This window comes from Octopus sinensis, linkage group LG12, assembly GCF_006345805.1.
Source record: "Octopus sinensis linkage group LG12, ASM634580v1, whole genome shotgun sequence".
NCBI classification, from domain to species: domain Eukaryota; kingdom Metazoa; phylum Mollusca; class Cephalopoda; order Octopoda; family Octopodidae; genus Octopus; species Octopus sinensis.
The window spans coordinates 21642191-21654690 of NC_043008.1; the positions used below are offsets into that span (position 1 = coordinate 21642191).

Below are 12500 nucleotides of genomic sequence, written 5' to 3' on the forward strand. Positions count from 1 at the left end.
AACATAAAACCATGAAACCTAAGGCCGATAATCCAGGTTTCGTTTGTTTGATCATTTCAAGTATTTTACAACGAATGCAATAAATGTCGAATTTAATGATATGTAAGAATGACAATGCAGCTTTAATGAGAACATGTGAACTGGTATATGGAAGCGGGATTTGATTCTTATGCTTTTCAGTAACGAATTGTTTCAATCTGACTGATGTTCGAAACGTGGCCTTCCAATCTTCGTTTTAGGCATTGTATTATATCATGATTTTGATCATGTAATTTCCATCTGGCTGTGACCAACACGTCTTCATTTCTGACATATACTATGTCTTCGATCATCCAGTTTATATACAGTAATTTTAAAGTACCAGGCAGCCAGATAAAAGTTGGTACTCCGTATCCAATCTACTGTAGAGTATTGTGTTCTTGGCTGAGGGACACAACTGGAATAGGACATGATTGTTACATATTGCCAGTGAAGTTTCTTTATAAATATAATTATTCCTCTAGCAAAATGCAGCAAAATACATGAAATGTATTGTTGTTCTTGTTCTTGTTCTTGATAATGATGAAGAAGATGATGATGATGATGTTTCACTCCTGGTCAACTATTATCAAATAAACATAAGAACAAGGGCATTCTAGCCTTTGCCAATTGGCTTTTATTCTTTTGTTTATTTAGGGCTACATTACCTAATCTGGAATTGCAGAGAGAAAGGTATGAATTAATGGGGATTAGGCTACTACTTCTAGTAACCTGAGTGGCCACATACAGACTCCTGCCTTCGACCTATGTTTGTATAATTTGTAACATATGTGTAGGGCGTGGCTGCTTCAGTCAATAATATGAAACAAAGTGTATTGTTCTCATAATCGTAAGATTGTGGTTTCAATTCCTGGAACGGGCGATGCGCTGTGTCCTTGAGCAAAACGCTTTCATTTCACGTCTATTAAGGTGGTGAAATGTGAATAATCCTGCGATGGATCGGCGTCCCGGCGTCCCGTCCCATGGGGGAAATATATACGCTGCTGAATCCGGGAAAACAGTTACATGAGCCTGTGGCACGGGAAGGACTTTTGCTTCCCTTCGATTTATTAAAGTAGGTAGATGTGTGTGTGTATATGTACGCATGCGCGCACGCGTGTGTGGGGAGATATTAAAATAGAGACATACAGACTCCACAAGGTTTTAATTTTAAAACGCCACAAGATTACAAAACCTTATACCAAGAACCAAATAATCTAATAGACTAATCACTGAAATTCGTACACACACACACACACATGCAGCCTATTGTTCTACTTCACTGCATTAATTACATTGATACTTCATATATTGACTTCTTCGCAAACATCCTCCATGGATTTATATTACTTTCTTCAAATATTCCAACATAGTAGTGTCAGATCAATTAGAAGGCATTTAGATTCACGGTTCGCGATATCGCAAAGCAATTATGCCCCCTAGAAGATATATATATATAAATATATATATATATATAAATATATATATATATATAATATATATATATATAAATATATATGTATATATATATATATATATATATATATATATATACATATATATACATATATATATATATATATATATATAATATATATATATAAATATATATATATATAAATATATATATATATATAAATATATATATATATATAAATATATATATATATAAATAATATATATATAAATATATATATATTATATATATATATATATTATAAATATATATAATATATATATATATATATATATATATATATATATATATATATATATATATATATATGATAGCGTACAATTATCTTTCGAACTGGAAGCATTCCCGATTTAATGCTTGTCGCTATTGTGACAGGTTCATTTCTGACTTTCTTTCTCTCTTTATTCTCCTGGTTATTTTAATTCTTTCTTTCATCCAATCTTTATGCATTCACCGGTCGTTATCCTTATCGTTCCCCCACTCCCGGCTCTCTCTCACTGTCACATAAATAGAACATTATTTACATTATTTAAATTTGACGGATATTTGTCCTCGTCTTGTTTGTTGTTAACACAACGTTTCGGCTGATATACTCTCCAGCCTTCATCATATATCTTGGGAAAATTTCGAACCTGGGTTCTCATTCCTAAGGTATTTTTCGATGTTGTTGTTGTTATTACTATTATTATTATTATTATTCAGGTCACTCTCTGGAACCGAACTCGGAACCTTGGGGTTAGTAGCTCGCGCTCTTAACCACTACGCCATATGCCCGTGAGCGTAGAGGTTAAGAGCGCTGGCTACTAACCGCAAAATTGTGACTTCGATTTCAGGCAGTGACCTAAATAATAATAATAATAATAATAATAATAATAATAATAATAATAATAATAATAATAATAACAACAACAACATTGAAAAATACCTTAGGAATGAGATCCCAGGTTCGAAATTTCTCCAAGAAACGTTGTGATCACAGCAAACAAGATGAGGACAAATGTCCTTCAAATGTAAATAATGTAAATAATGTACATAATTCCTCATCTCTTAAATATAGAACTGCAACGCTCTCCAGCCAAGGTTTGAACCCTGGCTCCGCCAGCTTCACATAGACGTCTGAATTGAGCCTAAGCCCTGTTCAAAACCGATGAGAGGATGGATTCCAGTGAGAGACTCACAACGCCTGCATTATTTACATTTGAAGGACATTTGTCCTCATCTTGTTTGCTGTGATCACATCGTCATGATTACACGTAACTCTATTCCAATTTTCAGATGATTTCCAGTTCTCCATGTTAGATAAGGTTTTCTTATCTACATGCTAAATATTTATGTTTTGCAACACCGTTGTCTGTTTACCAATGCATTAAGGGGTTCCTAAAAAAAAGGAGACATAAACACCATCAAATTTATCCCGAACACCCTGCAAATGTAAATTAAAACGTTAATATACCGAATACTGGGTTTTTTTCTTATGTACTTTATCGCATAAAGTTTATTTGAAATGAATCAGCCAACAATTGAAACCGTTGTGCAAGAATATATTCCCAGACGCTAATCGCCTGGAACCATAACCATTGCAACTCAATATCTAAACAGGAAAACAGATGTGGTTTGAAAAGAGAATACCGAAAACTTAACTCGAGTCTGAAGTTTTAGGTTTTAAAGGATAATGACAGATTATTGTTACTTGATTTGTCTTATTTAATATTTTATGTTATTTTCAAAGTGAAACTTAGACAAAGAAAATTATTTATGAATTTAGATAATGAAATATCGCAGGAACGCAACGAATATCGAAAACTACACAAGAATTAAGTAAAGAAAAAGAAAGAAATCCATAAATTTTGATAAACATTTACATAAGGAGGATTCTTTTACCATATGTGTGTGTGCGCGCGTGTGTATTATATGTGGAAGCACTCCGTCGGTTACGACGACGAGGGTTCCGGTTGATCCGAATCAACGGAAAAGCCTGCTCGTGAAATTAACGTGTAAGTGGCTGAGCACTCCACAGACACGTGTACCCTTAACGTAGTTCTCGGGGATATTCAGCGTGACACAGAGAGTGACAAGGCCGGCCCTTTGAAATACAGGTACAACAGAAACAGGAAGTAAGAGTGAGAGAAAGTTGTGGTGAAAGAGTACAGCAGGGATCACCACCACCCCATGCCGGAGCCTCGTGGAGCTTTAGGTGTTTTCGCTCAATAAACACTCACAACGCCCGGTCTGGGAATCGAAACCGCGATCCTATGACCGCGAGTTCCGCTGCCCTAACCGCTGGGCCATTGCGCCTCCGTGTATAATATATATAATATATATATATATATTATATATATATATATATATATATAATATATATATAATATATAATATGTATATATATATATATATATATATATATATATATATATATATATATATATTATATATATATATATATATATATATATATATATATCAGGGGCGGGGGTTGTGTGTGTGACTGAGTCTTAGTGTATGAATTTGTCCTCCTACATCAATTGGTGTGTCAGTGTGTTTACGTCCCGATAACCTACCAGCTCGGCAAAAGAGACTGGTAAAATTACTACCAATTTTTACAAAAAACGGTAAGTCCTGGAGTCGATTCGTTCGGCTAAATTTCTTCAAGGCAATGCCCCAGCATGGCCACAGTCCAATGAGTGAAAGAGGAAAAAGAATAAAGAATATATAGAGAGAGGGTACGGTGAATATATTGTCTTCTAAATTGCACAAAAATGAAAATAACACTGACATCTCATCTTAACATATACTTGCCGAAATCACATCAATATATCTTGCAATGCTAGAGTAAACTTATGAAATTAAATAGCCATTGGGTTCAACCATATATGTATGTATATATATATATATATATAAAGAAAAAGGAGGCTGTCAGAATTTTTGGAGAATTATTTATTAGCGCTTTCGTTCGTTTAATCAAATTCTTCAAGATAATAGAACCAGCTAATAAAGAATTATCCAAAATTCCTAATGCCACCACCTTTTTCTTAATATACAATATCTGTACAGTACTTCAAATACACACAATCTCTCTTCTCTCTCTCTCTCTCTTATATATATACTATATATGTATTTATGTATATATATATATATATATATATATATATTATATATATATATATATATAATATAATATGTTGTTACTTGATGAAGGAAAATGAATATGTAACGCACATGATTTTTTTGAAAGTCTAGTTGAGTAAGACTAATGTTCTTATGGTTCGGTGCAAGTTTTAGTTGCTGAAGAGAGATGTAGTGTTGGAATCAACTGCACTACATTAACCGCATGTCTTTAATATAAACTAGAATATATGAAAATCAAAGCAAACACTCATAGAATATTGATACAACCCAGTGCAATGTGCTATGTTCTACTATTTCATCAACGCATATCGCCCTTGCAAATGTATGTAATAATGTCTCTCTTGGCACGAGGCCAGACCTGGGTTTGTTAAAGTCAATATACATTTATATACATTTATCTTACGCACATATGCGGTTATGTATATGCACACATGCACCACATAGAGTGAGATATAAACACACACACATACGCATGTTATGTGACGTTATAAAGAAACGTAATTCAACATTAAACTGGAAGATCAATCAGAGTACATGTTTCATTAAATTTTATATGGATAATGTTGATAGTGACTTCGAAATCTCGGCGTACCAACCACCACCACCAATGTAGACATACATATATATATATATGTGTGTGTGTGTGTGTGTGTGTGTGTGTGTGTGTGTGTGTGTGTGGTGTGTGTGTGTACATGTATATATTACGTGCCCCATTCAAGAGTTTATAATCTCAAAGGAATAAAATGCTTCGCTGCTCTCACTGTCATTTGAACTCAGAACACTGAACTGACAAACCTTGAGACGCTTTATTTTCCTCATTAACAACTGTTGTTCTCCTTTAGATTTATGATAGCATACGTTCCATTCGTTACTATCGTTATTTTAAATAAATATATAATTTTCATTTTTCACGATTGTATGACATGTTTTGCAGATTTCACAGCTCTTTCCTAATTGCTAGCAAATCAATCAACCGTGAAGACACTTCTCTGATTGGTCTGGCTCTTGATCTAGATTGCTGGTAAATTTTTATGTAGCAAGTGGAACGGTGGGGAACAGAAACACTTACAACGTTCTTACTCATGGAACAATAAGAAGTTCTGGGAGGAATTTCTTGTAATTTACTCCATCCAGGTACGTAACGCAAGGGAATTCAGGGTCACAATTTTTCCCTCTAACTACTCTTAAAAGCCTCATCAGTGACTCCCTGTCCCATATGTTTCCTCTTGCCCTTTTCATTCCATTATTCTTACGTCAAATCCTGCTGAGGACGACTTCACCTTCTTCGTTCCCTGGGTCGATAAAACATCAATCAAGTACAAATGTCGACAGTATCGTTTCACATCTCACCTCAGAATTAATGACCCTACGCCTACATTGGAATTAATCACTACTAAAAGAAGCAGCAAACTGCAAATTTTACTTTACTCACAGCCCAAAGACACAAATTTCTATAAGCAATGTTTTATCGGATCTTTTCGGTTTGAACGGCAGTTTTTTCTCGTGGTTTCATATGAAATTGTCACCCATAATTATGACCCTAGTATCGATCTATTGCATTTCAATCTGTTTTAGGGTTAGAGTTAGAGTTAGGGTTAGTTAGGGTTAGGGTTAGGGTTAGGGGTGGGGGGAAGGGTATATCTTTTTTTCTTCAGAAATGTAAATAAACCCCATCTGTTTCTTAAACAAGGACATATTCATCCGGCACAGAATGTTTTCACCTCAATAGACGACATTGATGGTGAATTGGAAGGGCAGAAATCGAAGAAAAAAACAACAAATATCTTACAAACTATAGAATTTTCTCAAACCAAGAGAAAAAGATGTTTTATAAACACATTCTACCAGTATACGAGGTTTAAAAGTGTTTAGTTACGTGGAAATTATTTTAAAAACTGCTGGTCAAACCAAAAAGATCCGTTTTATCATTAGAATGACATGAGGTAACCCGCATTTACTTTTTCGACTATGAAGAGATGAAATGTAAAGTTAGCTCCGGTCAGATCTGAACATGAAATACAGAGAAACAAAATGAAGTACCAACAGGAATTTAGTACAAAGCACAGCCATTCCAAACACTTTATCACCTTAATTATAATTACATATTAATACATTATACGTAGAAATGTCTTTCACCTTTTTATTTGAGTATTCTATTATATTTTGATATATATATATATATATATATATATATATATATATATATATATATATATATATATATATTATTCCGTGCTACAATCGAACGTCGCAAAATATTTTTCAGCATAAGATATAATTGGAGACGGACCGTTCAACAATGGCATTTATATCCGAAAATTTGTACATTCAATCTATCTTTGAAAAAGACGCTAATGAAATGTCTGCGAAGCTGTTGGAGAAAATCTTAAAGAACAACAGAATCAATAATTCTGTTGGAGCACAAAACGATGTTAACGCATTGGTTTCTGTGTAGAACGCTGTTATTTGACATTCAGTCAAAATAGTTATTGAACGCCGGAGAATGATCGACCGAATGAAGCAGAGAATAAGTTCGCTTGTCTTCATTTCTTCATTAAAGAAAAGAAAGAAAAGAAGAATTCTGTTGCCAGACGGCGAGAAAGGTAGAATGACAACAGACAAAAGAAAACTTTTTAGAGAAAATAATGTATGTATACTCTTTTACTCTTTTACTTGTTTCAGTCATTTGACTGCGGCCATGCTGGAGCACCGCCTTTAGTCGAACAAATCGACCCCGGGACTTATACTTTGTAAGCCCAGTACTTATTCTATCGGTCTCTTTTGCTGAACCGCTAAGTGACGGGGACGTAAACACTCCAGCATCGGTTGTCAAGCAATGCTAGAGGGACAAACATAGACAAACATATACACATACGTACACACATATATATATATACATATATATATACATATATATATATAGACGACAGGCTTCTTTCAGTTTCCGTCTACCAAATCCACTCACAAGGCTTTGGTCGGCCCGAGGCTATAGCAGAAGACACTTGCCCAAGATGCCACGCAGTGGGACTGAACCCGTAACCATGTGGTTGGTTAGCAAGCTACTTACCACACAGCCACGTATCTATAATATATATATATATACACACACTCATATATATATATATATATATATATATATGTATGTGTGTTGTGTGTATACAAATGTGTGTATACAATCAGCGGAATTAGAACTCAATACGTCAAAGTATGATACGTATTAAGTACTTGCAACGTTACAAAAGGTATTGAAGGCCTAGAATTTCATGGGTGATATCAAATTTTCAGGCATCGAGTTTTACAGCTAAATTATGCGCGTATTATCTGTGTGTGTGTGTGTGTGTGTGTTCTGAAATTTACGTAAAACAAAAGATAGCCAGAGGTGCTGTAATATTCAAAAAACTCTAATTAATACGGCGATCAAAGAGGCTCACATCGCAAACTAAACCTGGGTTATTCGGGTTAATTGATATCTCAACAACAATATATGCTGCTAACACATGGAAGAGTACTATAAACATTGAAGAACTGACTGATACCTTCAAACAAAAATTCTTAAGAAAAATCCTGGATCTTAGATGGCAAGACAAGATCACAAACGAGATGTGTTTCCAAGCATCAATGCCGCACGCCTGTCATCAAAGGCAGCAGATTGCAGTTGGCAGGGCGTGTCCTGCGAATGGAGTACTATATCTCAACAAGAAATGCAATGACATGGTTATCAGTTGGGAATAGACCAAAGGGTAACGAAAAACTGGAGATGACCAGCGCAGGTGTGGCACATACTGGTTTCAAACTCCAAATGTAGATAAAAGACAGAAGAGCAACGTGGCCCTTTGCCGTGAGGCTAGAGGAACCTGATGACTGTTACATACATGTATATACATACATGTACGTGTGTGTGTGTGGCATATTGTACTGAAAGCACAACTATATCACGTTATTTATTCTTTCAAAGATTTCTATAAAAATCTTATAATTATTTTGCTGTATATTTGGAACACTAATGTTTTTAAATCGAACCTCAAATTTTCAGACCATAGTCTCACGTTCAAAATAATTGCATATTAGAGTGTGGTACCATCTCATTATAGTAGACATTACCAATATTATATGTTTTAGACAGGATCAAATTATTGGTATAAACACCACAACACCTATTTTCGTTCGTTATTAATATATAATACAAATGTGAGGTAGTACACTGGCACAATCATTAGCACATCAGGCAAACTGTTTAACGGTATTTCGCCCGTCATTTCGTTCGAAGTTCAAATTCCGCCTAGGACGACTTCACATTTAATCTTTTTTCTTCGGGGGTGGGGTCAATAAAATTGGTACCAGTTGAATACAGGGGTCGATGTAATCGACTAACATCTAGCCCCAAACTTGCTGGCCTTGTGCCAGAATTTGAAAGCGCTATATAATGCAAATGTGTAATCCTTATACCTTCCTTAAAATTTATTTTTCGGTTTATGCCGATAGCGTTTCCCCTCATGCTCACCATATAATATAATAATAATAATAATAATAATAATAATAATAATAATAATAATAATAATAATAATAATAATAATAATAACAATAACAATAACAATAACAACAACAACAACAACATCGAAAAATACCTTAGGAATGAGAACCCCGGTTCGAAATTTCTCCAAGACACCTGATAAATGCTGACGGGTATATCAGCCGAAACGTTGTGTTAGCAACAAGCAAGATGATAACAAATATCCGCCAAATGTAAATAATGTACATAATCCCTCATCTTTTAAATATAGAACTGTATAATCAAATATATATTTAAAGGCGGCAACACAATATAGCCCGTCATACATACTTACATATACGCATGCGTACGTGAATGTTTATATTAATATCCATTCTACAATAGGCATAAGGCCTGAAATTTGGTGAGGAGGAGTTAAGTCGATTACATCGACCCTAGTACTTAACTGATACTTAGCTTATCGACCCCTAAAGGATGAACGGCAACGCCGACCTCGGCGGAATTTGAACTCAGAACGTAGCGGCAGACGAAATACCTATTTCTTTATTACCCACAAGGGGCTAAACACAGAGGGGACGAACAAGGACAGACAAACGGATTAAGTCAATTATATCGACTCCAGTGCGTAACTGGTACTTAATTTATCGACCCCGAAAGGATGAAAGGCAAAGTCGACCTCGGCGGAATTTGAACTCAGAACGTAACGGCAAACGAAATACGGCTACGCATTTCGCCCGGCGTACTAACGATCCTGCCAGTTTGCCGCCTTATATTAATATAAGCGAGTGCGGTCTTTTTCTGAGTTTCTATATATCAAGACGTTGGAAAAATATCGGTGAAGCGACGCAAAAATTAGCTGGTATAGATTTTGGTTATTTAGCTTCGTTCCTTTAAATTGTGTTTTCGTATATCTATGCGAAGGTAATTTGTTTTCTCCTGATCAAATCGATAAAATAAATATCGAATTACTAGGTTTGATATAATCAAATATATAGTTAAAGGCGTCAAGCCAGTATAACCAATCATACATACATATATATATATATATTACACTTTTACTATTTTTCTTGTTTCAGTCATTTGACTTCGGCCATGCTGGAACACCGCCTTTAGTCGAGCAAATCGCCCCCAGGACTTATTCTTTCTAAGCCTAGTACTTATTCTATCGGTCTCTTTTGCCGAACCGCTAAGTTACAGGGGACGTAAACACACCAGCATCTGTTGTCAAACGATGTTGGGGGTGGTACAACACAGACACACAAGTATATACACACACATACACATATATACATATATACGACGGGTTCTTTCAGATTCCATCTACCAAATCCACTCACTAGGATTTGGTCGGCCCGAGGCTATAGTAGAAGACACTTGCCCAAGGTGCCGCGCAGTGGGGTGAACACGGAACCATGTGATTTGTAAGCAAGTTACTTACCACACAGTCATCCCTACTGAAAGAATCCCATCATATATATATATATATATATATATATATATATATTATAATTAAGGGCTAAAGAAGGTTAATTCTAAAGGTTAGTTGCCCGCTTTCAGTTCAATTTTCCTGTAACAAGTGGATTATAAGTGGATAAATCAGTGTATTGGCTTTAGAATAACCTTCTTGAGCCCTTAATTATAAGATGTTTATACTTCAACCGTAATGGTTTTTTTAATATACTGCCACGCTTTCTGATGGAATCCTTTTCTGTAGAGATAGGGACTTCATCCTATATTGTTATATATATATATATATATATATATATATATATATATATGTGTGTGTGTGTGTGTGTGTGTGTGTGTGGTGTGTGTATATATATATGTATGTATGTATGCGTGAATGAGTGATTGTTTAATATAAACGAATGCGGTATTTTTTCTCAGTTTCTATATATCAAAACTTTGGAAGAATATCGGTGAAGCTACGCAAAAATTAACTGGTATGCATATTGGGTATATAGTTTCGTCCCTTTAATTTGTGTTTTCCTATATTTATACGAAGGCTAATTTTGTTTTTCTCGTGATCAGATCGATAGAATAAGTATCGTAGTACTAGATTTCATATAATCGAATATAAACTTAAAGGCGGCCACCCAGTGTAGCTGTAATCCAATAACAGAAACCAATAAAAACAGCATATAATTTCCGATATTGGTACGAAAGCCACAGCCAACCGCAGAGTTTGGAAAGTAGGATGTAATTAGCTGATTTAATCGAAGTACTTGATTACTACTTATTTTATCGACAACAATAACATGAAAATCAAAAGGTGAAGCGAAACATCTGAAGGCCAATTAATTGAGGCCAATATCGTTTGCAAATACTTCGAAGCTCACCCACGATATATTGAAAAATAAATTTCTGAAACAAAAAGGAAAAAAAAGGAAAAACTACATCTAAAATTCATTTTGCCAACCAATCAATGATAAAAAGGAGTATATGACATCTTGCGATATTTCAGAGATATTAGACATGGTACTCAATCAAAAATCAATCACCCAATCAATCAATCAATCAGGAAATGAATGGGAAAGCTAAATGAAATATAGTGTTTAGGTGGGTGGTGGATTGCTTGGTCTGCATTTCATTAGTGAAACCGTGTCACTGACAGGTGCACTCGGACACAAAGACATTTTTGACACTTCACACTTGCCGATTTCATGAAGAAATAAACCAAATTAAATGCAATATTTTTTGTGTGTATGTATAAATGCTTGAAATTACTTTTAAAATAATCATATACATTCATACATACATACATACATACATACATACATACATACATACATACATACATACATACATACATATATATATATATATATGGCCAGATTGGAGCAATGTCAAGATTAATCAGCCGAAATTGCGAGGATGATCCGGTTCTTGACTGAGGATAGAAAGCTTCGAATGACCCGTCCGTGTTTTTCTTTGTATCGTCTATCTGGATGTTTTGTTGTCCCTTTTTGTATCACCTAGTTGTCCGGATGTTTTGTCCCATTTTGTATTATATATATATATATATAAATTAACATAATGAGATAAAAATTTAAGGCCGTGAAAGATTTCAGAACATTTATAAGTAGGTCTTACAGCTGTTTCCGGGATATTTCATATATCATTTCATCGGAGACGGTGTTAGAAGATGGTTAAGCAATACTTATTCTAGATAAGATATGAAATAGAGAGTGAAGTGGAGAAATGAAAACAGACGTGAGATATGCAGGGATATTGTAACTCCAGTTCCATAATTTAAGCAGAATGGTATACATATAAGTTTCATGTATGTCTACACACACACACACACACACACACACACACACAAATATATATATAAATTTATGTGTATATATATATATATATGCACCC

General features: G+C 34.6%; 1 long non-coding RNA gene across 1 annotated transcript in view; it reads right to left on the bottom strand.

Moving 5' to 3' along the window:
* LOC118765520 overlaps nt 1-7224 on the bottom strand; it is an 11352-nt gene extending 4128 nt beyond the window's left edge. The window contains exons 1-2 of the long non-coding RNA XR_005001383.1: nt 7215-7224; nt 3739-3745 (exon numbers count right to left, since the gene is read on the bottom strand). This is a non-coding gene — a long non-coding RNA (uncharacterized LOC118765520). The remainder of the gene's footprint in view (nt 1-3738; nt 3746-7214) is intronic.
* Nucleotides 7225-12500: the final 5276 nt, after the last annotated feature.